General features: G+C 33.9%; 1 protein-coding gene across 14 annotated transcripts in view; it reads left to right on the forward strand.

Annotated features, from left to right (window-relative positions):
- The window catches only part of LOC115212040 (serine/threonine-protein phosphatase 2B catalytic subunit alpha isoform), a 169,830-nt gene that overhangs the window by 1,001 nt on the left and 142,020 nt on the right, over window positions 1-26,809 (forward strand). The window lies entirely within an intron of this gene.

Here is a 26,809-nt window from a genome sequence, read left to right on the forward strand (position 1 = left end):
ACTTTGTGGGTATATATATATGCTACATTGATGGGAAAGGACTTTCGCTTTCTACATATATACTCCTCCGATTAGATTCGATGTCGAGCTTTATGTTTCGTTTCATTTCATTTCATTATTTTTTTTTACTTTTCTTTTTATCGGTATAAAGTGGAATATCAATATATCGATCTTCAGCATTGTCTATATTGATGACAATCAAATATTGTGTGTGTATGTGTCTATATATTTGTGTCGATGTGAAAGGTAGTGTAATGAATATTCGACATCAAGATGTCCTTCGTTTTCTATTAAAATATATACAGCAGGTATATAGTATATAAAAAAAAGAATAACACACCAAGTAGGTGTGTTATTACTATATAACCAAGTAGGTGTGTTATTACTGTATAACCCTAGGTCAACCATGATTGAGCAGACATATAATCAAAAGCATTTTAACCATGGCCATCCTACTTTTATTTTATTTTATTAATTTTTATGTTTAGTGTATTCCAGTCGACATTATCCAAAGTGGCCTTATTTTTTTAAGATCTTAGGGTTTGATTTAAAGGAGATTTGTCTACTATTTCTAGCAATTTGAGCGACAACACAGAAGCACTCTCGTTTATATTATGTAGGTGTTTAAGTTTCTCCGCTGTCCAAAATGCATATCATTTTATTATTTTTTTGTAATTTTTGTTGGAAATCTCCCTAATTGGTCATTTGGTTCATTTCCTAATTATGATCTTGCGTCTTCCTTTTTCTGTATTTATGTGTATCAACACATTCAAACACATACGTATTTGGACACACGACTCGCTAGTTCTTTAATTTATTTATTGAATTTATTGCCTCTGTCTCCTTCGCAGACGATTATAATATATACTCACGTAGTAGTCTGCTACCATAACACCTACGTGCATGTGTGTGTGTGTGTGTATACACACGTAACTGCTGGCAGAATTGTTTACAAGTACCGTTTGTGTGTGTATATATAGATATATATATATATATATATATAGAGAGAGAGAGACATACATACACACACACATATATATGTATATAGCGAAGTGCAAATCTGAAGTTTCATTACTTTCATTCTCATATATAGACATGACTTGAAAATGACATAATTGTATCAAACTGGTGTTGAAGCTGATAACAATTTTAATACTGTCTTCAACAATAGAACTTCTCAGATTTTACCGCATTAACAAAATTTTTTGTCGTTTTTTTTTTTTTTTTTGTTTTGTTTTCTTCGTTATGTGTTTTCACTATTTATTTGTTTTTTTTATTCTGGCATCTAAAAAAGCAAGTAGTGCTTTTTCGTTACTTTCAACCTTTCCGCCATCTTTTTAACACATCCTTCTCTTTCTCTCTCTCTCTCTCTCTCTCTCTCTTCTCTTTTCTCTCATGGTTTTTTCAATTAATTTATTTCTGCAAAAGGTTTTTCTCCTATTGTATTTTTTAACGTTAATTCCGCAATAATTTATTTAATAAAACAGAGAGACGGAATGAAATTTTTAAAAAAAACAAAAAAAAAACGTAAAATAGTAATATGTTTTGCCGTGTATTTAAAAACCTTTCCGTCAGATTTCCAATCATACCAGCAGAGAGAGAGAACCCCATCCATTCACATCTGTTGGTTTTATGTAATTTCATCCATTCCATGGCATAACGTTAATATAAAGTATTCTGGATTTAAATATTTCTATCCTATTAAACCTTTTTTTTCTATTTAAACTCTTTGACGTATAATAAGCAATACGAAATATAACCGGAGGAATTTAGTTTCCCCATTGGGTTACATTTAGTAATTTAATCCCCTTATGCTCATTAAATACCATCGGGATTGTAAGACAGGAAAAAAATGATGGTATTCTTTTGCGTTTTCTGTTAGATATTATTAGTTTAAAGCCACTGATACAACATAAAAATCTTTTCTATCAACTTCGCTATTTCTAAAATGCCGGGTTGTAATCAAATATCTTGTCAAAATACCAGTGTGTGGGTGTAGATTTCTCTGTGTGTAGGTGAGAATATTAAATACTGTTAATTTTATATGCATTGATTAGCTAACTGTGACCAGTGTATAAAAGAACTATAAGTACGATATTTTTCTCATCATTTTTCATGTCTTTTATTTTGTCTCTCTCTCCTTCTTTCTCTCTATTTTTCGTTATACATAAAAATCGTTTTTGAATATGTGGGGTTATTATTGTTAGTCAAGATCAACTGCAGTGTGTAGGTATTGATGCTATGGGATTATATCCTAGATTAATTACTATTAGATGCTTCACATAAAATTTCATCCCTCCTCCATTCGATGGTGGATGAATAACTCCATTTGCGTATGTCTAGAATATAATAAAAAATAATAGCCAAGTCGTTGAATACTGGTGTATTATTTTCACATTTAAGCTTATATATAAGACAGGTAGTGTTCATCACTTTCTAGCCTGCCAATATCTGTTGGGGTATTTACCTGAATTTGACAACTGGTTTGTGCTTACTCATGTATGCCAAGATTGTGTGTTGTTTGACAATTTAGTAAAGATCCTTCGGCAATTAAGTGCTGCATTTTCTTGGTCGTTGGTGAGGAGGGAGGGTTGGTTTGTGTCATTTACTTTTAATGTTTGAAATATAATCCATCATACTGTTATCAGAGAATTTTTCTTTCGAAATCAGATACTTCCCGTCATAATTTTAGGAAATATTCCAATGCTATTCCCAGCGTCTTCATTTATTAAAGACTAAGTAATATACATTCCTCTTGATTTCTGTCTCAGGCATTTCGATTGTTTTACTGAAAGTATTACATGATTTTTATTTGTTGTTATTTATGAATGATTACTAATATAATTATTTCTTTTTTTATAACTCAAAAAGTTCCATACGTAATTAAGAAATTAGTATTATTTCTGTACAAATAATTTGACTGCTAACTTCATTTGTGTGATGATAAAGCTTTTGGGGGAAAGCAACAGATATTGTTTCTCTTCTGCAAAACAGCTTTGTACCTAGATGAGAAATATAATTAAATTGAAAGAAAAGGTTATTGTTGATTGATTATTAAGGGCATTAAGTAGATAAGATAGTGAACGGTTAAAGTAAACTGTCTCCACATTCCGCGTTAAATTCCTGTTGAGGCAGACTTTGTCCTTCATCTTTGGATCTGTTCAGTGTGTACAGGTATAATTCAATTAATTTTACCCCTTCCATTCCAAGTTTACGGTCTTGTAACTATGAAAGAAAAGTAATTTAGGCCAATACACTGCCAAACTCTTGGAAAAACAAACATCATAACATTGTATGTCTCTTCTGAATATCTCCTAAGAAACGAAGTTTATTCCACGATTAAAAGGTGAAATTCATGAGTAGCATAGTCTACACCTCACCTTCCATTTCATAAGGATTCTATTTGAAATTTGTTTTATGTTCAAATCCTCCTAAGATGAGTTTTGCCTTTTATCCCTCTGGAGTTGATTAAAAACAAGAAAGGACTAGTCAAAAAATGGAGTCACTTTAATCAACCGGTCCCTTCCTCTTGAAATTGCTGGCCTTGTGCCTGAATTAGAAATTATTTTTATTACTTGCCACTTCCTTTGAAATAAAATGCCCCTACTCTTTTTTTCAAATTTAGTCTGTGCATAATGAGGAGAAATTAACAATTCCAAACAAGTATTTTATAATTATTTGTCCACACCTACTTAAATCTTTTGATATTTCATGACTGAATGATTTTGTGTGATTGTTTTATGTTTACATGCATTAAATAATGGGATTATTTTGAAGTAGGCATTTTGGGGTTGGTGGTGAAGAATATTAATTACATTTGTCTATTTGCTACAATGTTGGGGACAGAAATTACAACTATTCTTGCTTAAATATTTCTTTTTCCAAACATCTCGTCCTTCTTTGGGACAGGATTATATGATAGGAAGAGAATGGAACAAGACTCATACTTTTTTTTTTGCAGATTTCCTCCCCAGTAAATTTCAGAGGGCTCTCAAAGGGAATTCGAAGGAATTACTTGATGCAAGACCTGGAAGGTGAAATGCATTAAATGACAGAGGGAAGATAGATGGGTGCAGATAATATGCAGCTAGTTAGTTTAGATGAGTAGAGGCCATTGTAGCAGCAAATAGAAGAGGCTACAATTATAATTTTTATTTTCACTTATGCATTTGGTGAGTGAATAAATTTATCAAGTCATATCATAGCAATTGAGTGAATGAATATTTGAAGAACCTATTGAAATATGTGTACATATGTTTGTATGTATGTATATAATATGCCCTTCCCACATGTTATTCTTTTCCCCAAACCTGTTATTTCAGTAAAAAATAAACTAAAATAAAAATCACAGTAGATGTAAGAAATCTGTTTATCTAAATGTTTGCATTCCACTGCAAAATAGTGTTGCTTACTGACCAACTTGCATTATCTTTTGTGATATGTATATATATGTGTGTTTGTGTGTGTGATTATATATATTTGTGTGTATATATATATGTGTGTGTGTGTTGATCAACTACCATCAGTAATCATTCTCACAATTTTCACCCAATCATTTTCTAGTTTTATTATTCCTGTTATTATTAAAAGGTGGTGGATGGCAGAATTAGTTGATGGTTTGCCTTACTTTTACTGTAATCTACCTGTGTGTATGTATGTGTGAGTCAAGTCAATTTTGTACCTTGGCATAACATTTTTAATACTGTAGCTGCTTTTAAATTCTAAAAATGTTTAGACTGCTAATTCAACAAGAGCATCAGTTACAAGCCTCATTAGCTTTCTAATTTGTATGTATTGTGTGTGGTTTTTAGGTATATTTCAAAATAGAGCTTGAAAAATGCTGTGTTTGCAGAACTCTTTCAAACATAACATAATGTGGAGAAAACAGACATTAACTAAGTAGTAATATTATATGAAATTACTTCAGGATTACAAAAACAGAAAATACCTGATTTAGACAAGAAATTTTAACAGATTTGAGTTTTGTAAATTTTTCAAGAGATGAAATGTTGGTAAATTATCCCTCATTTAATTAATCATCCACCTAGCTCAAAATATAAATTTTTTAATGAGGTGATGATGTATTCTTAGTATATGTTCAATTGTGCTGTTATTGATGGAAGTGGATGGCAGAATCAGTAGGACACTAGACAAAAAGTCTTGCAGTATTTAGTTACATTCTGAAATAAAGTCCTATCAAACTCAACTATGTCTTGCGTCTTTCTAAGCTTAATAAAATAAAAATAAGTATTGTCAAGTATTGATATACTATTTAATCAAAATTTAAAGCCCTGTGCCAATGTTAGAAATCAATGATTGAAGGTTGTGGAGTGTCAAGCAAAATGACTTAAAGTGTTCCTTTACATTCTGAGTTCAAATCCTGCTGATGTCAACTTTGGCTTTGATCATTTTATCAGTCAGTTATAGTTTAATCAACTGTTCTGCCACCAAAAAGGACAAAAATATGTGGCTTTGTGCGTATATGAAAATTTCATTGTTTTTCTTTCCTTCTTTTGATTTAACTTAATAATTTGATTATTCTTCTATTTTTGTCATTTTTTTTTTCTTACTGTAATTCATTTTAAAAATGAAAGTAGAAATTGTTGTCTTGGAAAAAGGGGAAGTAATAAACAAATTCTGTAATCAAATTCTTTATAATTACTTCTACTGTTGACTGGCAAATTACATAATTTGTTTTTATTATCACAAATAAAATGCTGATTAACAAACCTGATATATACAAATTTTCTATCTGAATAGGTTATCATAAATTTAAACAATGACATTAACAGCTAGAGATAGTCTGACAAGTTTATCAAAGAATATATCAAGGAGCAGTATGATAAACCGAGTATGTGCAATCAATAGATTCTATTGAATTGTTGTAAAGTTCATAGATTCACTGTTGGACTTGGCAAAGTATTAATACTGTGTTTCTAAATATATTGATTGGTTTCGCCAACTCTGTTTTCAAATAATGTGTTTGTGTTAATGAAACTGTCCAGTTCCACATTAAAAAGGAATAAGTTTTCGTTAATTTACAGTATGCTTTTTATTTAAATCCAACGGTAAAAATAATCTTGTCCATCATATGGTATGTCCTTTTTAATGCCTTAGTAGCATGGAGAGATTTCATATTCAATATGATGTTTGGTTTCATGCAACACAACAAATTCAGATAAGGCCTGGCATTTCATAAATTTTCATAAGCACCTTGAAAAATATATTTTTAATTTTTCATTAAATTTGTATAAACTATGATGATGAAGGCTATTAATATTGGAAATCAATTGAGTATCTTATATTGCTTTCTAACTTGTTCATTTAAAAATATTTTTTTATGTATTGTTTGCAGTTTAATACAGTTCAACAACTTGATATAATAAAATATGATATGATAAAAATTTTCTTCTGACTAAAGATAGTTTCCACACTGCTAGCCCTTAGGTGAGATAATCAACATGAGTTTTCTGTATTAACAACAATGACACTGATTTGGTTTAGCCTTAAGCTATAATTGTTAACATTCAAGGTCTGTAATCTAATCACAAGGCATCATGTTGAATGTAATTATTTGTATTCTTCCTGTATTGGAAATTACTACCTAAACACTGCAGATGTATCTAACTTTTAATTTCATCTCTGTTGCTATTGTTGAACAGGGTGTATGTTTATTTAGAAAAGAAAATGTAATTATACATTCATATGTCTTTTCATAATCACAAAACGTATTCTTTTCTGAGAAGCATTCAAAAGAGAAGACAAAACAAATTTTACACAGAAATAAGTTACTCTTTTGATATCAAAGTAAAATTATTAGCTGAATCTAACAGATTATCTTCAGAACTATTTCCTTGATACGATATTCCTAAATAGTTTAGATATGTTATTATTGATAACCTATCCTTGGATTATTCATTATATTGACTGATAATGTCCAACCTCTGTGTACTTTTCTGTATATCTATCATTCATCATACTGGCATTGGTTTCACATATATATGTGTGTGTGTACATATATATTTGCATGTGTATGTAGGTGTGTATATATATATATATATGTGTGTGTGTATTTGTATATATGTGTGTGTGTACCAGTATATGTGTATACATGTGTGTGCATATGCCTTATCTTCAATCCTCAACTTCTGGTGGTGCCATATAGGAGTGGTTGTAATATATGGTTTACTTTGGGCATTCTTTGATCTGGAGGAACCCATCGTCTCCAAGTCAAACAATAGCCATTTTCTTCCAGAAAGAGAAACAGGCAGTCAGAAAAAAAATGGAAAAGAAAAAGAATCAGCACCAGTATAGTAGTATGCCATTGACCCTGAAATGGTGAAAGGCATAGTTGACCTTGGCAGTATTTGAACTCAGCACACACAGAGGCAGAATGATCACTTCAAAGCAATTTAACAACTCATTCAATTCACTGCTGCATGCACATGTGTGTGTGTGTGTGTGTGTGTGTGAGAGAGATTATATTTCGATGTATGATCATCCACTTCTATTTACTGGAAGGTTTACTCATTGAATTAGCATGCAAAATGGCTGAGTATTCCACAGACACTGCTCTTCATGTAATTCTCAAGTAAAGTCATTGTCACAGTATCATTAGACTGAACTTTCAAATAGCAGGTACAGTCCATCCAACAATCTTCTATGCAGTTACCTCTCTACCAAAGTTCACTCACAAGGTTTGTGTCAACCCAATGGTAAAGGCACTAGGCCAACTTAAACACAGTGGGATTGAACTTGGAACCCCATTGTTGCCACTGAGTTGTATGTTGAATAAGTATTTTTACCAAAGTCTCTGGTTGACCTAAACTTTGTGAGTGAAATTGGGTTGATAGAAACTGTAGAACCACATGGAATGGACCATACCTATACTTCTAAGGTCCAACCTTATCCTGCTAATTTTATTTGAAAATTACAATCGATACATGCATATAAAGTATTCAGCTGTTTTATATGTTCAGTCAATCAATCACCTGGAAAATCATGCAACAAAATTTACAGGTGTGTCCATATGTGTATGTATATATAACTATATGCATTTATGTATGTGTGTGTGCATATGAGTTTATTATATGCTCCTGCTTTGATTCACAGTAATGTAATGCATTTACTTGTGCCATCAAAACAGAGTACATTGATGTATATACCACTAAAGTAACACATTAGAATCTGAAACTGATTTCTGGAAGTAGTGGACATAGAGCAATGATTTGATACTTATTCCTCTAGGACCATTTAGTGTTCATAAAAGTATAAAAGGAATATATCCAGCAGAAATTAGGAGAATCAGATCTTTATCAAATTTCTTTATTTGTTGTATGATTATTCTCTAGAAATTAGATAAAGTTACTTTAGATTGTTGGCTTAACAACTCATATCTGGTAATATTTTTTAGCATTATAGTAAGATTAAGTTAAATTCCAACAATTTTTTATGTAATTCATTAATTAACCTTCCATCACAAGACTTGACAAAAATGATGCATTATAAGCCAGATTCTCATACTGAAGTTTCATACCATTGAATTATTACAATTGAACCCTGATTTTTACTAGTGATACCATAGAACAAATGTATAATATTATCTTTTAAACTTAAGCATCATCAGTAGGAATAATTAGCATTAAGATTGCCCTGTAATAGAGTGAGATTTGAGTGTTGTTTTTACATCATCATCATCATCGTTTAATGTCTGCTTTCCATGCTGGCATGGGTTGGACAGTTTGACTGAGGACTGGCGGGCAAGCCAGATGGCTGCACCAGGCACCAATCTGATCTGGCAGAGTTTCTACAGCTGAATGCCCTTCCTAACACCAACTATTCTGAGAGTGTAGTGGGTGCTTTTACATGCCACCAGCACAAGGGCCAGTCAGATGGTACTGGTGACGGCCATGCTCAAATGGTGTTTTTTATGTGCCACCTGCACAGGAGCCAGTCCAGCAGCACTAGCAACAACCTCGCTCAAATGTTGTTTACTATGTGCCACCGGCACAAGTGCCAGTAATGTGATGCTGGTAATGATCATGCTAGAATGGTGCTTTTTATGTGCCTCTGGCACAGGAGCCAGTCAGCAGCCCTGGCAACGATCGTGCTCAGATGGTGCTTGTGCTTGGTTATTTAAAGAAAAAGAATTCGTAACATTAGAAATGAAATGATATGCATATGATACTATTAGTGCAGATATAGCTTTGTGGTTAAGATCACTTCCCAACCATGTAATTGTGGGTTCAATTCTACTGTGTGGCACTTTGGGTGAATGTTTCACATCATAGCTCCAGGCTGACAAAAGCCTTGTTAGGGGATTTGGTCGAGGGAAACTGAAAGAAGCTTATTGTGTGTATGTGTGTTGCTTTATCTTGAGACAGCACATTGGTTGTAAATAAATTCAACCATCATACAAGCAGTGTCATTTGTTTGCTATCTCCTATAAAATCATGTCCAGCCATTGTGTTGTTCATATTGAAAGGACTATGAGAAATATTACTTTACTCAGAAACAGGTGAAGACTGGCAACAAAGCAGCCATCCAGACAGAAAATCTGTCTCAACAAATTTTGTCTAATCTGTGCAAACATGGAAAAGTGAATATTGAGATAATAATAATAATAATAATAATGATGATGATTATTTGAAAAATGTACTAAATTTGAAGAAATTAATCAAATAATTAAGATAATCTCATAAAATATATTCAAGGGTACAATTGACAAAAGGTGTATTTATATCTTAGTTTTATTTACTGTTAAGAAATATGCCAAGGACAATCACTGATTATGCACAAGTGTATGAAAATCAATTCAGATCTTCAAAACAATGCTGTTTGAAAGAAAATGTGCCTGATTGGCTTTCTCACAATTGTAGGGTCACTCATTACTTGGAGAAAACACCAGAATGCTATAATTATTGCTCAATTAAAATATGATATAGCTTCATTATTTGTGCCTATATCAAAATCATACCTTTACAGCTCAGATTGTCGTAATGTTAAAAGATATCAGAAAATGTGATTCCTTTTTTGAGTCAAAAATGAATATTTTAAATGCTGCAGATATGGAAAATACTAGTCAACAGATCATGCTGACAATCAAGTGCATGTTTAAATTTTGAAACCTATGAATATCTTAATAAGTCTACACATCTTGTCATATATATGAATTAAGTATGTGTGTGTACAGAGATATGCATAGATATGTATAAATGCATGTGTTTATATACATACATATACCCATGTATATGCATGTTTATGTTTATACACACGCACACACATACAATCATCATTTTAAAGTCTGTTTTTCCAGGCTTGCATGAATCAGGCAAAATTTGTTGAGGCAAGTTTTCAATGGTTGACTGTCCTTCCTGTCACCAACCCACACCTATTTCCAAGTAAGGTCATGTTCCCTTTCAGTTGGAAATAGATGACAGTGCTTGTATAACTGTGGCACTTGCTTACAACCATTATGTTATGCCAAGACGTGGAATCACAAATTTACATGTGTACATGCACACACACACACACACACAACACAATCAGATTCAACTATCAAGTATGAATCAGAAAGTGTTATAGGGAATACCCTCAGCTTAGAGTTAATGGATGTGGGTGACCAGGTAGGTAGATCATTTCCTTATAATATTTGAGAAATGAACTCAGATGTGCAAGAAACAGCACTTAAATTTGATTGTTGCACTAATGTAGATACTAGCAGAGTGAGTTCATGTAGTAGTAACGCTACATTTAAAAACAACATAATAGTATAAGCAGTTGTCCCTCAAAGGGCAATTAATAGGTACTCTGAAATTACACATCTTTTTATGATGGGTTATGGGTGGTACATTATGAGCTTCAAAGTCCATATATTTAGCATGATTGTTAGTTCTATGATTAGAATTATGAGTATTAGCATAATCTTTATTAGGATGAAAATAGTTGGCATGGTTAGAATAATACATATCATAATTATTGTTATTAGTCATACCCAAATTTTTATAGCTGGCATTAATGGTATTCATGCCACTATCATTAATAGTAGTTTTAATCACAGTATAGATGTTGTTAAAGTTAATAGTAGGCTTTACATCCTCCATTATTTTTGAACATTCAGTTATGACTCCATTAGAGGTGTTATGCCCAGTGAAATAGTGGTGATCTATAGTTGCTAAAAAAATAGTTATTGGGAGTTAATGTTGTTATTGTAATGCTATGGGAGTGATATTTGCACATCATCAGAGATGTCATGGCAGGAATTAACAGGGCCTTTTTGTTGAGATTTGATCTTATATGAATTCAAAGCTGTGATGATGGATCCCGGGTTAGTTGTGGTGGAATAGGAGAGTTTATAATGGATTCATTAAAAATGGAGTGATATTTACATTGGTGTGGTGAGTTGGATTTGAGTATGTTGAAGAGTTTAGAGGGAGATTAAACTAGTGCTACAATATCACTAGACCTCATAACATAATGAATGTGAATATGGCACCTATCATTGCTTATCTGAAACAGCTGTAAAGATAAGACTTGATTACACCTTTCATGTATTTGTATATGCAGCATTCCATGTAGATACACTTCTTTTGCCTACTTTTGTTTATTTGTCTTTTCTGCTTATATGTGTGTCATCATATAACATCCACCTTCCATGCTAGCATGAGTGTATGTGTGTGTATATACATGTATGTACATATATATATATATATATATATATATATATAATAATAAATATTAGGGAATAAATCCAAATTTACAGGGGAAAAAAATCAGATTTAGGATTAAATCGATTTTATAGTAAAATCTTATAAAATATTATTCGAGACAAAACCACTATTTTGCAAAACAAACAAGGAAAGACTTAATCATGATTAAGTCTTTCCTTGTTTGTTTTGCAAAATAGTGGTTTTGTCTCGAATAATATTTTATATATATATATATATATATGTACATGTGTATGGGTAGATACATAGAAAGAACAGACAATAAAAAGCTGATCAAAAGATTGACTAAATGCAAAATATGTAAATGATGTTGGTATATAAGGTGTATATTGAAGGATAGTCATTAAAAAAATGTTTTAATGGGGACAAATGTGTATATAACATATATAATGATGATGATATATATATATATATATATATATATCACCAGAAAATTGCACAGAAAAATGTACATTATTTGTGAGTGGATTTGGTCGATGGAAACTAAAAGAAGCTTGTCATATATGTGTATCTGTGTGTGTCTTTGTGTTTTATCTTTGTCCTACCACCACTGCTTGACAACTGGTGCTGCTGTGTTTGTTTCCATAACTTGGCAGTTCAGTTAAAGAGACAAGGACTGGGGTCAATTATTTCAACTAAAAATCCTTCAAGGCAGTGCCCCAACATGGCTACAGTCTAATGACTGAAACAAGTAAAAGATAATAGATATATATATATACATGATATGTAGATATGTACATATAGATTTGTGTGTGTGTGTATACACACATAGATTGATAGAAAGATAGATGTATGTAAATAAATATACACACATACATGATGTTTGTTGCTGTGTTCTGATTGTTACTGTTAACCAAGATCTTACTATTTTCTGGGCTGACCTCTATCCCATATATTCCTGATACTTTTTCCAGTTTGGTGATGAGCTCCTGGAGTTTTGCTTCATTGCTCCCTAACAGCAAAGTCCAAGTAGGAGATGGGTTGTCTTCCAATGGAGGCACAGAGTCTTGGAATGTCTCCTGCATGATGTTCCCCAGGAAGATGTTGACATCCATGTCAAACACCCACTGTGGTCCTGAAGAATTCTCCAATGTTGTTCAGAAGAACTGCACTGCTTGAGCTTTCACACATTGCTCCGATTACTTTGACGAGGTTGCTGTCAAAGATGTAATTCTTCATCACCTGCAACAACCCATCATACTAAATATGATCAAATGACTTTTTAAAGTCAAAGTTGTGACAGAAGTCAGATTAGTGCTGCAGATGTTTTTCAGTGAGCAGTCTGATGTTAAATATCTACTCCACAGTACTCTTTTTGGGGCCCTAATCCAGCCTGTTCTACAAGGATTTCTTCTGCCTTCCTCTTAAGTCTGTTTAGCAGAACTCTTGACAATACTTAGATTGGGTGACTACTTAAGCTGGCTTTCCTATATTTGAACAACAGGAATATATTAAATTACATGTAATATGAATTCCTTACATAATGTAATAATGCCTACTTCTAGTGAGCATCGACCTAATGCTTGGTGGCAATTTGTGCCAACACTAAATGAGGCTATATATGTGCTTTACTTGTTTTTGTATATATGAATGTGTTACATATGCTATGGTTAAGGTGGACAATTGCTGTGCTGCTGATGTCTTACAAGGCAGAACATGTCTTGAGCTGTCCTTTGCAGAACATGTCTTGAGCTGTCCTTTTCACACAATCAGACTGTTATTTAAAAGCATATCAGTTTTGGAGGATCTTAAGATTACCTCCCCTTCTCACTCAGAGTTGTTAACAATTGACACTAAATTATTAGTCAACCATCTCTGAAAACAGTGACAGTTGCAATAAATCAAAAATTCACCTTGTATATTATTTAATATACAGTTTATTCATCTTCATTATATACAAACATGTATGTGTGTATGTATATATGTGTGTATATATATATATATGTATGTATGTATTTATGTACATGCATGTGTGTGTGAATGTATATATGTTATGTCTCTATATGTTACAATGTGTGCATGTATGTATCTGTTATCTATGTATGGTAAGCTACTACTACAATCAGTCACACCATCAATTATAGTTAGGTTATAACTGGTGACATTCATTGATTTTTCTTTTAATCATCCACTAATTCTGAACTTCCAAATTCCCCAGGAATAAAAATGAAAACTTCTTACTTACGAAGTAAGGGCTGATAGTAGGAAGAACCTCTGATTCTAAATACTCTCCCTCAATTTTTTCCTGTTTAAATAAAAACAATATCTAAAATACATATAAACAAAAATATTGGTATGTATAAACACTCACACATATATAAAAAAAAGTGTGTATTAACAAAATATGTTTATATTTAATTGTGTGTGTGTGTGCATGTAAATATATAGTGCTTGTGTATATAAACTGTTCTTTACGGATATGAAATATATACCTTAAATGTTCCACTTAAATTGTTGCAAGTCAACATCTTTGGCAAGATATGAGCAGACAGGATATTCCAAAAGGCTGATATGCTGAGGAGGGAGGACTGGGCAATTTTAGTATGTATATAAAAGGAGAAAGATGGAAATACAAGTGAGTTGGTGGTCACTGAGTGGAGGGGCTACAAAACAAGTTAGCACCAGGCTATAATAGTAATATGAGAAAAAAACAGAGAGGGGATAGAGCGGGTCTGCAGCTAGGAGTGTGCCCATTACTACTTGAATGCCAATTAATTAAGTAGTCCTTCTCTGGATGCAGTCCAGTATGTTTGTGCATATAACACCAGCACCATCCCAAATGTGGATGCAAACTCCCTTTTGTGCCTCACTTGAACCTTCTAGTGTCAGCAGTTGTTGGGCGATGAAATATCTTACTCTGAAGAGAGGGACGCAATTCTAGATATGTTAAGAGAGTGCTTTTACCAGGACAGTGATAATGGTAATGAAGTCCTGCAGTTTGAGGGCTGTAATTGAGTGCTGCACATTAACAGTGTCTTGGTGGAAATTTTGGTGAATCATGGAAATTTTGTAGAGCAACAAAATTACTTTTGCCAAAACGTTGTTGAGATAGGGTTTTCTTTTGAGTTTTTTGCTGTTTAAGGTCCCTGTTTATAGAATCAAAGCAGGTTTAGCATGGGATGTGTTGGTTGCATGTGAATGATGCATGGTTAACAAGGAATGAAGGGATGTCATCTGCACTGGAGTGAGATTTACTCAGTGTGGTTGGCAAATAGCTCATTGATGTATAGAAAGAAGAAATGTGTGTATATATATATATATATATATATATATAATGTATATATACACACACACGTGTGTGTTTGTGTGTACACACACAGTGAACTTCTTTCAGTTTCTTTCTCTCTATTTCCCTTGCAAGGAATTGGTTAACCTCCTGAGTTGCCTTGCAAAACCACACTCCTAATTACATGGCTATACCTGCACCTATATGTATGTATGTTGTTAAGAAATTCACTTTATAATCACATGATTTCATATTCATCCCACTATACAATACCTTGGGAAAGTGTCTTCTACTATAGCCCTAAGCTAACCAAAGCTTTTGTGAGTGAATTTGATAAATGGAAACTAAAAGACATCCACTACATTTGTGTGTGTTCTTGTCTTGATGTTGTGCAACAATTGTAAACAGAAGCACATTCCATTATAACAAAGCACTAACAAATAATGGCTTTACCAATAAGTTAATGTTTATGGCAGATCCTCCACCACTGAACCCCAAGAGAATTACAGAAAAGTAATCTGGTTTAATCCACCATGCAGTCTATAAGTTTCCACTAAATAACTAGGAGCTACCTGGTGCTAATTAAAAAGCATTTCCCAAGAAGCAGTAGATATCATAAACTCTTTAAAGATTACTTTCAGCATTGTGACATCCACCCTATCCTCTAACATGTAACTATCAAAGTCCTACCAACTGCCTTTTGGGAAGATCATACCTCCTAAAGTATGTGCTTGGATGGCATTCCAAGACACTACATATGAATGACTTTAAAGGAAAATACAATTCAGGTGTAGGAATAGGAGAAACTCCTCTTTGCTGTCACTCCCCATCATAGCATAAAGCATCTTTGATAGGGCTCCTTCCTTACTCACTAGGCGCTCATAATTGCCAAGTCTTGCCTCCATTTGAAACTCCACTGGCTTACAGTGTTCATCAGTAAAAGAAAATAATTTATCTTATTGTTTCCACAACATGCCCTGTTAATGAACACTTTTGTGTTTGTCTTTCACTTAATGTTGTCGGTTTGTTTACATTCCTGTAACTAAGCAATTTGGCAAATGTGATTGGTAGAATAAATATCAGGCTTGAATATACTGAGTTCAATTTGATTGATTAAGCCTGCCAAGGCAGTGCCCCAGCATGGCTGCAGTCCATTGACAAAACAGTAAAATAGTGTACATATATAATGCATGTATATGTGTATATTTATGTCTCTGTGTATATATGTATATATACACATACATACTTGTGTACATACATGTGTGTGTGTATATATATATATTTTGCTTAGGCAGTGTGATACTAATAACCTAGTGTATAATTCAGTATACATATACTTCTAAATAAAATATTTAGTCAAGTACAGAGCAGTAATAAGAAAAATAGATGACATATGATAAACATTAGCTTCATTAGAGCTATAAGGTGTTACTCAAGTACTCAACTATGAGTCTACCTCATCCTATAGCAGAAACTGCTGTAAGCTAATACAGCTCATATGATTATCGTTTATTCCTCTGTCATATATTCTTCTTATATCTGTGTGTGCATGTGTGTACATACTCATACACAAACACACACTAGGAATGCTCAAGTAATTTGTGTTTAATGAGGAACAGAAAAAAATAAATAAATGCCAGTTAAATTTAATTGAATATTATTTATGAATAATATAATTATTATGTAATTATTATCAATGACTCCAGTCTATCAGAATGGTAAATTTTTGGTTCTTCATTTAAAAATTTCCCGCCCTGAAGATCTTACCTTTGCAGAGGTCTCATGCTGAAGAATAACATCTTTTCTGCTAACCAAAGTTGGCCACTTTCACTATAAGGCTTCATTTACACAGTGAAGTTGCTAACAATATATGTCTGCAGTAATGGTCATTTCTTGTTTCAGTACCTCACAGTGGACTACACCATTCATGTTCTGCCAGACACATAGCTAGGACTTATGTGGATGAAGTCTGAATTTGGTCTTGGTACCAGTTTCTCATTTGTTAATACCCACTTTTTTTCTTGTTGACAAGCTGTATCCATTTTTTGTCAGCCTGTAACAATGCGGTGCAAAAATCAGTGATCGTTATCCCTAGTAAAGTGACTACTGGAGAAGGTGATAGAACAATGAATTTGGTTCTCAAGTGAGAACTCATAAAGAAGACAAAACTAGTTTGCCTGTTTGTGTGTCTGCACCAATTCTCCTTTGACAAGGTTCTGATTCAACTGTTGTTTTCAAATGATCATAATCCAAAGACTTATTGGAGAGATCAAAATCACCTTGTAAAACCACAGCTGATTTACAAGCCTTCACTACATCAGGATAGACTCCACAATTGTTTTTATCCTTTAACCCTGCTGTTGGATAGAAGAGATGATAAACTGGATCTAGATATTTTCTACAGTTTGAATGAAATCATTCCTTAGTTGGTAGATTATAATTCATAACAATGAAATACAAAATTACATTCCAAACACTTCAATATATGTTGTGTGTGTATGTATATATGTGTATGTGTATATAAATATGTATGTTTATTTATATGTATACATTACTGGATAAAGTAAGTGAATTAAACATATTTTTGTAAATGTGGCATGTAGAATATATTGAAATTTAAATAGGTTACTTGCTCTAAACAATGCAGTACTTCCTCCTCTGGCTTAAGGCCAATATCTTAGGTAAGACTGAAGAGATTAAAATTATATATATACACACACATACATATATATACATATATATATATACACACACACACACACATACATACGTGCATATATATATATATATATATATAGACATACACACACACATGTATACATACATCATCATCATCGTTTAACGTCCGTTTTCCGCGCTAGCACGGGTTGGACGGTTTCGACCGGGGTCTGGGGAGCTAGGGACTGCCCCAGGCTCCAGTCTAGTCTGGCAGTGTTTCTACAGCTGGATGCCCTTCCTAACGCCAACCACTCCGCGAGTGTAGTGGGTGTTTTTTACGTGCCACCTGCACAGGTGCCAGAGGGGTCTGGCATCGGCCACATGCATATATATAGAGACATACACACACATAAACATGCACACATATATACATATATACAAGCACATATACATTCATACATATATATATAGGGCAGGTAAATATATGTATACATATATATACGCACAGATTCACCATGATAGATCGCTAGCCACTACACATTCTTTATTTTCTCTCCTTCTTTCTTCCTGCGTTCCTTTCTGTGGAAGAGCATAGGCTCGAAATGTTAAAGACTTTTTCACTTCCTGAGCGTTAAACTAATACATCTGTTTGTTGTCTACACCATCTGTCTTCGTCTTTTGTTTTTTTGTGAATTCCATATATATTCGCACATCCACACACACACATATATAATGGATGATACTTTGTTTTTATTTTATCTCATAAAATGTTTAAAACATTTAGAATGTTAAGAAGTGTAATTTTAATTTATTTTAAATGAGGAATTCTCTTGTAATGTTTAAATCAAAATAACTGCAACTTTGGTAGGTAGATTGTATGTGTGCCCCTATTGGATATAGCTTCAAAGGAAAAGAAATTCAGTTTATGTGGATATTAACTATCAAATTGCTATTCTTTGCACAACATATTCTGAAATTCACAACTTTATGGGGATGAAAATCTTTATTTTGCTGCTTGCCATATATATGTCACACACGCGCACGTTCATTTAATATATATATATATATCAAAATCGCTGACATGGCCGATGACAGTACCACCTGATTGGCACTCGTGCCAGTTTAACATTAGAAGCACATCCGAGCGTCATCATTGTCAGAGTCGCCCTACTGGTACATGTGCCAGTGACATGTGAAAAACAACATTCAAGTGTAGTCGTTGCCAGTGCCACCGGACTGGCTCCCATGCAGGTATCATGTAAAAACACCTTTTGAGCATGTTTGTTGCCAGAACTGCCTGACTGGCCTTCGTGCTGGTGTCACATAAAAGCACCCACTACACTCTCAGAGTGGTTGGCATTAGGAAGGACATCCAGCTGTAGAAACTTTGCCAGATCAAATTGAGCCTGGTGCAACCTCTGACTCACCAGTCCTCAGTCAAACCATCCAACCCATGCCAGCATGGAAAACGGATGTTAAACGATCATTATCATCTTCATTTAACATCCATTTTCCATGCTGGTTTGACTGAAAAGTGGTAAGCTGCACCAGGTTCCAATCTGATTTGACATGGTTTCTTCTGAACACCGATGTGTGTGTGTACATATGACTGAGTGGTTAAATTATCTTTTTAGTCATGGTTTTGGTCTGATCCCACTATGAAGTATATTAGGCAGGAATCTTTTACTAGTGCCTTGGGCCAACTCCAGCCATGTGTATGAAACTAAGCTGGAAGAAGTCTATTAGATGGATGCTACCTATAATTCAAAGGGCAGGGCCAGGTTTGTCAAAGCCTAGACGTGCCCTATATTCATGTTTATACATGTCTATGTGTCTTTGCATGTATGAGTTGTAGGTATATATATATACACACACATAGCTATAATAAACATATTTATATACAAAATAATATGAGTTGTAAAATGTGTTATAATATATTTTACATACTGCAAACATTATCTGACATAGAACTCAATAAATTGCATTAAGTGTATCAAAAGTTGATAGCCTACCCTGAGTTTCATATCAAGCTGTGCTATTCACAACTGTTGTGTACAAACTAGCATGGAATGCATCTCTGAGATATATACTCTTGTGTGTGTGTGTGTGTGTATGTATCATCATCATTGTTTAACATCCATTTTCCATGCTGGCATGGGTTGGACAGTTTGACTGAGGACTGGAAAGCCAGTGGCTACACCAGGCGCCAATCTGATCAGGCAATGTTTCTATAGCTCAATGCCCTTCCTAATGCCAACCAATCCAAGAGTGTAGTGGGTGCTTTTTGTGCCACTAGCACAGGAGCCAGTCAGGCAGGCCTGGCATTGATCACGTTCGGATAGTACTTTTTATGTGCCACTGGCACGGGAACCACTGCATAGCTTATATATATATATATATATATATATATATATATACATATATACAGGGTGTCCCAGAAGTCGCGCACCACCCTGGTTTTTTAAAAGAATACACCCTTATTGATTTCGAAAACACTTTATTGAAATAACAAATGCTCAAATTGAGCACCCTCTACAATAAAACATGCAGAAAAAAATATAAAGTAAAATACTTTAATTATTTTAAATGGAAACCAGAATGGTGCGCGACTTCTGGGACTCCCTGTATATGTATATATATGGTTGACGTTAGGAAGGGCATCCAGCCGTAGAAACACTGCCAGATCTGACTGGGCCTGATGCAGCCTTCCGGCTTCACAGACCCCCAGTTGAACCGTCCAACCCATGCTAGCATGGAAAACGGACGCTAAATGATGATGATGATGATGATAATAAGAATGGAGACCAGATTTTATGTTAATTTGATACATTGTTATTCATATATATTTCTTTAATGAAAATTTCTATTATGCAAAAAGCTACATCACCAAATTATTAGAGATTGCGAAACTCTTCATAAGTAAATCCTGTGGAAAGCAAGATTCTGTCAGAGTGCTATTAGATTGCTGTAATCATTTCTTTTACAATTTCTGATGATTTAATGATGGTATCTGATTGTGAGGTAATTCATTATACAAAAAAAATTTTCATTAATGAAATACAAATAATAATACAAGAACATACAATCTTCTATTTATTCTTGTTTTACTTTATGTACACTGTACACAAATTATTGAGGATATTATTAAAATTAATGATTATTTTCTTTTTATGAATGTAGTTTAATCAAATGACTTTATAATCAAACGCAAGGACATCTAAATATTGGGTGTGTTATACATAACACAAATATAATACATCATCATCATTTACATCTAAATATATATTGCAAACACATACACACACACACATACAACTTGTATGCGTGTGCTCTCTCTCTCTCACACACACACACACACACACACACACACACATACATACATCTTACTGAACATCCTGCATATATGACTTGTTTGTAGTGATCAAATGTTTGTGCTGTACATTAGCTCACTTTCTCCATCAAATCGACACTACTTGTACAAATATATGGTGTACCACATGTCAGATGGATAAGTGATTTGCAGAGCAATGTGAAATGAAGTGTTTTGCTCAAGAATGCAACACATCGCATGATCTGAGAATCAAAACCACTGTCTTGTGGTTGTGAGTGCAACACCTCAACCACTAGGCCTTGTGCCCTCACTACACACACAGAAGATGGGCTTCCTTCAGTTTCCATCCACCAAATCCTTTCAGTGGGGCTTTCAGTTGGTCTGGGGTTATAGTAGAAAGACCTGCTCAAGATATCATGCAGTAGTACTGAATCTGAAACCAGGTGTTTTGGAAATGAACTTCTTGACCATATATCCAAAATATAAGAACCATATATGTATGTATGTATGTCAGTATTCAGTTTATTTCAAGATTCCTTGCCAATAGAGAATGAACCAGTTTCTAACCTAGATCCATAGGATCATTGGAATTTCAACATGTATGTTTTATGTTTGTATTCTCATGTATCATCATCATCATTTAACGTCCATTCTCCATGCTAGCATGGGTTGCATATCTAGACATGCTCATATATATTTAAATTATAAACTTCTGGAAAGTTTTACTGCTTTTTACAGTTCCAGTGATGGATTGGATCTGTAGTCTTTGAATTAGCTTTCTCCTTTCTGGTTTTGAGAGGCCTAATTTCTCAAGATTGGTATTTAGGCAATGTGTTTCATATCCCAAGGCCCTAATACTTATAGGCGTATGTATGTATATATGTGTGCTTGTACGTGTGTGTGTATATATATGTTAACCTTCTATGTTTCGTACTTTATATACATGTACACACACACACAACTGATAGGCAAAATGCTACAATTTTTATCTGAGATAAAATTGTTTAGAGACATGCTATGTTGAAAACAATACATACTGAAGGAAGGCAAAAATTCATCCCAGTAGCAGTTAACAAGAACATCGATACATTTCAGCCTTCGCGGGACTTGTGAATGACATGTATTCATTGCCACATGCCTAGATGAGATTTGTCACCTCCAATATATGGAAAACACTGAATAATACATTCACTGATACTGCAAATAACCACCAAGCTGAATAAAACTTGGTGAATGCAGCATCATACTTAAAGTATAAACTCTGCTGACAAGCATGACCCTGCAGTCTTTGTCCAAGATAAACTCTTGTAGATGTACTTTGTTATTATAAGACTCGTGCATCATTGATCATTCCTCCCATAACTTATCCACCATTCACTTCATGTACCCTTCAACCCTATCCAATCTTTATAGTTGTTGCCTACCTCCCCCTCCTCTTAACCATTCCCCATCTTTTGATCCCCTACCCACACTCCTAGTTGCTCTGTTTTCATTCACTTCTTCTCACCTCGTAACTTGTAGGACTACTCAGAGACCTCATCACCACTATTTTGTCTGTTTGCAGTTTCAAAGGATCATTCACGTTCTGCAAGGAACCTGCTCTTCTCTTTTCACTCATACTTTAACCCCTCATCTCCTAGCATAAAGCTCCGAATTCTTCTTGCCATTTAGCATGGTAACCTAATTAGTGCTGGTTGCACAAAAATAGCACCCCGTACACACTATAAAGTGTTCAGCATTAGGAAGGGAATCCAGCTGTAGAAACCATGCCAAAGTAGACAGTGGCACATGATGCAATTGTGAACCAATCAGATCCTGTCAACTTCCCAACCCATGCCGGCATGAAATATGGATGTTAAATGATGGTATGTGTGTATGTATGTGCATTTATATATGCATTTGTATGTATTTGCATATATGTAATTACATCTCTATATGCATGTAAATATGTGTATTGTGTGTTTGTGTCTGTATGTGTGTATATATTATATGAGTGTTGTAGTTTGCTTGAAGCATTGTAGTACTGAAGAAGGGAAACAAAAGGAGAAAGTATGAAAGCTTCAGACAATGTTGAATCTTTTACAAAATCCTTTATATTTCAAGTGCAAAGGTCCATCCTCAGAAGGAAACAATCTGGAAACTGTCCAGTTACACAGGTTCTGTTACTCCTCGGCATTATGTGTAACTGGACAATTTCCCAGACTGTTTCCTTCTGAGGATGGGCTTTTGCATCTGAAATATAAAGGTTTTTGTAAAACTTTCTGCATTGTCAGAAGCTTTCTTATTTTCCCCTTTTCTTTGCCTTCTTCACACACGCACACACACACACACACACACACACGTTAATGCTTGTTTATATGTTCACTTATAATAAAAACAATTTTACATTAATCTGATGGGTTCTCTATACGTCTGTATATATACATACACACATTTTACAAGCATCACTGAATTGTCACCTGGCATAAAGTATAACCTGTTTTCATGGTTGAGTTATTGGCAACTGAGGAATATTTGCTGGAAACCCAACATTAGAAATATAGATCTGTCAAAAGGTAGAGGAACTCAGCACATGGCCAACAACTTTGTAGAAAGAAAGTGTTGCTATAAATGAGATATAAATGAGATGCTGAATGAGCACACTCTAAAACCAATTGAGAATCATGGAACTTGAGTTTTACTCAGAACATTCATGTAGGAGATGGTATTTAACCCCACCGCCACCACTGTCTTGTAGCCGGCCTTAGTTGGTGAATACAAGAAAAAAGACTTTAATAATGCCTTCTGTTGATACTCCCACCAGTCATCTTAATGTTTTCTTATCACTGGAACATGGTAGATGATACTTAGAGAGTTGTGTTCATGTTGTTTCAGTATCTGTCACTATTCTTTACAAAGTACAAGTATTTTTGAATAGCATAGTACATTACACCACTTGTAACTAGACTATTTAAAAGTAAGTATTTTGTAAAGAATAGAACAGAATAGCCAGTTTTATCTGTTTTAGGTGACAGGTGCATTTTCAGATTTGACTAGTTAGAAGCTTGTTGTCACAGGCCTGCACATTTGGCAGGAAGAGATTTATCTTTGCTTCTTTTTCTTCACCCTTGGTAGTTAGAAGAATTGGGTGGGATCCCTTGTGACTGAGCAATCTTATTTAAAGAGGATGCTGCTCACCCACTTGCTAAGGGTTGACTAGTAAAGGTGCAACTGACAGCTGTTCATCTCAGCAGGAACAACAAATGTAAATGTAAAATGTTAAAATATAAACGTATAAATAGACATAGGTGTGGCTGTGTGGTAAGTAGCTTGCTTACCAACCACATGGTTGGTAAGCCATGTAGAAAACACTTGTCCAAGGTGCCACTGCATGGCACCTTGGACAAGTGTCTTCTACTATAGCCTCAAGCTGACCTTGAGTGGATTTGTAGACAGAAATTGAAAGAAGCCCGTCATGTGTGTGTGTGTGTTGTTGTTGTTTCCCCCACCACCACCATCGCTTGACAACTGATGCTGGTGTGCTTATGTCCCCGTAACTTAGCAGTTCAACAAAAAGAGACCAATCGAATAAGTACTAGGCTTACAAAGAATAAGTTCTGGGGTTGATTTGTTCAACTAAAGGTGGGGCTCCAGCATGGCTGCAGTCAGATGACTGAAACAAATAAAAGAATAAAAGAATAGATGTAAAGAACACATCTACAGACATGCTAATGAAGTGTGTGAACAGACCTAAGTGATTCCTATTCTAGTAGGTCATTCAATTCCTCCCCTGTACCTGTACCCAACCCAAGCTATATTTCTCTTTGTCTTACTAACACACCCTTTTTTCTCCTTGCTTCTCATCTGTCCATCCTACCTTCTAACTCTATTATTTTCATTACAAACTTTCCTCTTTGTTTCTTTATCTAATTTATTGATCCAATATAAATCTATAAACACTATCCCCTATCATCCATATACCCTTTATCTTCTGAAGAGAATGCCATGACTCTGCTTCCCAGAGCTATCAAAATCTGTACAAGTTGTTATTTTGCTTATATGTAGATCTACAATATTGCCTTAGTATTGCATTTGCTTGCATAATACACATTGTTATGTCAACCAGCCGTCAGTCATTCAAAACAGCTGTAAACATAAGACGTGATAACATCATATAAATTGCATATGCAACTTTTCATATAAATACATTGCTTAGGCCTGTTATCATTTGACTGGCTTTCTACTTCCATACCTGCTTGATTTTGATTGTTCTTCTAGCTGACTTTTCTACCTCTGGACTATCTCACTCTGATGAAGTTGGAGTTTAAAATTCTGATCTTACTGAACACTATTCTATACCAATCTTAAACTATCCACTTATCAGCCATTTTACATGTGTGTGTGTGTGAGAGAGAGAGAGAGAGAATACCTTAACCCTTTCGTTACTGTATCTATTTTGAGATGCTCAGTGTTTCTTTCAATTACTTTTAAATATAACAAAGAATTTAGTAAAATAACTTGGTTATCATTAAGCTAGTGGTAGGAACATAAATTGTGACCAAGGTTTGGTGGAAGATTTTAATTCAAAACTTATGCAAACAAGACATTTGTATTCAGAGCCAGTTTCAGTCGGGTTTGGTAATGAAAGGGTTAAATATGTACATGAGTATTTAAATACTTTCTATAATAAACATAGACTTCATTTAAATGCCTCTGAGGGAACTATAAGACGCTGCATAAGCATTCAGCTTTCAGTGCAAGATTCTTATAGTAGAAACAGTTGTAAGCTTATAAAAGCAATTACATAACTCCTGTTTTTTTGTCTTTCATTAATTAATAATATGTTCTGTACTCACCTGATGGTTTACTCTATGGCAGAAGTATATTTAGTTCTAACAACTGGTTATTAGTATCACTATGCTTAAGGCAAATCAGAAAATGCATACATGCATATATATATATATATATATATACACACACACACACACACACGCTTAAATATATGCTCTTAAAACAGCATTAGATTAAGATAATTATGTGTGTAACATTTATAATATATACATATAAATCTGGGAGAGCACATACTTTAATATATTGCCTTAGAGAAACTTCTCAAAGAGATTTGTGTGTTAAAAAGCACTTGTCTTGCTCAGAATGTCAATGGATTGCTAGACATGGTCTTTGAGTATAATTTGGTCGCCTGAGTGATGAACATGCTGTGCTTCTTGAGCTAACCCAAAAACTACTCAGTATTGATATAATTTAACAATTTAAAATGAAATTCAAACATAAGCTCTCCAAAGATAAGAATCTTTTTTATTATTTGTTCATATGCTTTTCTCTTTTCTATTAAGTAATATATTATTAAGTATTACTGGTAATCCTACTTCTTTAGTAATATAACTATGTTCTTGGGAAGGATCTTCCAGATGGATAATTTCTCTGACACTGGTAACATTATAAATACTTTCCTAACCTTTATATATCAACATTTAATGGTAAGAAGCTTGATTTTCCAGAAAAACACAATCAAAAATTGGTTACAATATGAAAAAAAAAAGAAACATTAAAATAGTGGTAATCTTCATAGCATTTATTTTCATATAGATGTATCAATGGTTGTGACTAAAGTTTCTGTAATATGATTCTGTACCATCAGTCTGACTATATAGAAATACAGCACCACTCTTAGTTCATAAAATTGTATTACCGGTAGAATCATTTATTTTCACAACTGATTTGCAGAATTTTCATAATTTTTCAAATCTTGCTGACATGGAAAATAAGAATAGAAACCACTTTGAATGGATGTTTTTTTTTTTTTTTTTTTTTTTTGAGCCCTTTTTTGTCTTTTTGTGGGGAAGTGGGGGGTTATAATAGTATTTGATA

Source organism: Octopus sinensis, linkage group LG1 (assembly GCF_006345805.1).
Source record: "Octopus sinensis linkage group LG1, ASM634580v1, whole genome shotgun sequence".
In the NCBI taxonomy this organism is placed as follows: Eukaryota; Metazoa; Mollusca; class Cephalopoda; order Octopoda; family Octopodidae; genus Octopus; species Octopus sinensis.